The sequence below is a fragment of the Limulus polyphemus genome, unplaced genomic scaffold (genome assembly GCF_000517525.1).
Source record: "Limulus polyphemus unplaced genomic scaffold, Limulus_polyphemus-2.1.2 Scaffold2233, whole genome shotgun sequence".
NCBI lineage: Eukaryota > Metazoa > Arthropoda > Merostomata > Xiphosura > Limulidae > Limulus > Limulus polyphemus.
Window position 1 is genome coordinate 25,578 of NW_013667843.1, and position 679 is coordinate 26,256.

The window sequence follows — 679 nt, forward strand, 5'->3', positions numbered from 1 at the left end:
CGTAAAAGTTTAGATTTTATTCTCCACACTTAGCTGTAAAATAATTCAATGGAAAACCCAGAAGTACGATACTTGTTGTTATTTACTCATTGTATTGTTACGACATCAAAGTCACGTGACTAGTATCACGCCACGTCATTCTCGAACATTCACGTCGTTTCCTTAAATCTCGTGAGCCTTCTAGATACAGTGTAGTCTTGTATATATAAGACCGGCCACGAAGCGACGGGGAGGTAATGAGTAGTTGAATGTATGCGGACAGAATATTGTTGGCCACGTGAGACGTGAGTTATCGCGTTTGTTATAGAGCGACTGTTGAAATTAAGTGTATCGTAAAGTTGTATTCGGAAAGAATAGACCAGTTTTATTTAAGAAAGGACTTGTGTCGCCAAAGTTCCGTCGGAAAGAATTTACGGAAAATTAACTAACGACTGGAGGCGTAACAAATTGGTGTCAGAAATAGGATGAAAACAAAATGGAAACGAAAAGCGGCAAATCAAACTACAGCTTAGCAGACTTGATGGCAGCAATACAATAGCAGCAAAAGAAACAAGAAGAACGAGAAAAGAAACAAGAAGAACGAGAAAAGAAACAAGAAGAACGAGAAAAGAAACAAGAAGAACGAGAAAAGAAACAGGAAGAGAGACAAAAGCAGTTGCAAGAAAACCTGCAACAGTGG